We start from the raw sequence: 1,018 nt of genomic DNA, 5'->3' as shown, positions 1-1,018 counted from the left end.
CTGAAAATTTAGAAAGAATTTGTACTTGCACTACTATAAGCAACCTTAATAATAATAAAACTCATTGTTTTTTTAATGTCCTGATCAACTGTATTTTCTTTTCCACTGGTTGACACATGTCACTCTCATCTTCATGCTCATTTTAATATTAATATGTTTTGTTTGGATCTAGCTAAGGTTTAGTAATTTAATCAAGATTAATGACTTCCTTTCTAACATTAACTCTTCAACGAATTTCCTGATTCTGAGATAAAGTGGTTTATAGGCTTTCGCCTATCAGTACCACTTATTAAAAGATTTATGTGAATGCATATATTTGAGACTGTATAAAATCCAAAATAAATTAATTATGATTCAACTTCATCGTCTTCTCTTTAAAAAAATCTTTAAATATGTATACTATATCATTCCTCCCTGTAAAAAGAACAGTTCAAAGACAAAAGCAAACTACTGGCAAACATTCATGGCCCTGATGAGCGAATCTAATCTTCGGACTACAACTATATATCAATGCCATCTTCAGTCTTTGCCGTGGCAATGGGCAATTACATAAGCCATAAAGTAATGTTCAAGCAGTTTGAGCCTCTTCAAGCTTGCTTAGTGCAGAGCACATGAGGTAACTAAAAGCTAGTTAGTACTTATGGGACACAAACTTTTCATATAGTAGAAAATGTGCTTTCTAGCACAGGCAACTGTGGTTAGCGCAACAAAAAGGTTCAGAGTTTGACTCCACCACCTGGCCAGGTCCTTTCCGTATGGAGCTGGCATGTTCTCCTTATGTTTTAGTGGGTTCGGTCCAGGAATTCCCACAGTCCAAAGACATGCAGTTAGTGGGGTTAGGTTAACTGGTGATTCTAAATTGCCCATAGGTGTGAATAGGAGAATTCTTGGAATAGTAGTTGTAGCTAACTACTCATCTGCCGAGAAATGGTTTATTTGAAGAGTTTCAGTCAGGTTTCAATTCAATTTTAATTATACAAATCACAACAACAGTCGCCTCAAGGCACTTAATATCGCA

The sequence above is a fragment of the Aulonocara stuartgranti genome (genome assembly GCF_965226115.1).
Source record: "Aulonocara stuartgranti genome assembly, chromosome: 18".
Lineage (NCBI taxonomy): Eukaryota > Metazoa > Chordata > Actinopteri > Cichliformes > Cichlidae > Aulonocara > Aulonocara stuartgranti.
The sequence above is the reverse complement of the archived record's forward strand: the minus strand, read 5'-3'. Positions refer to the sequence as shown.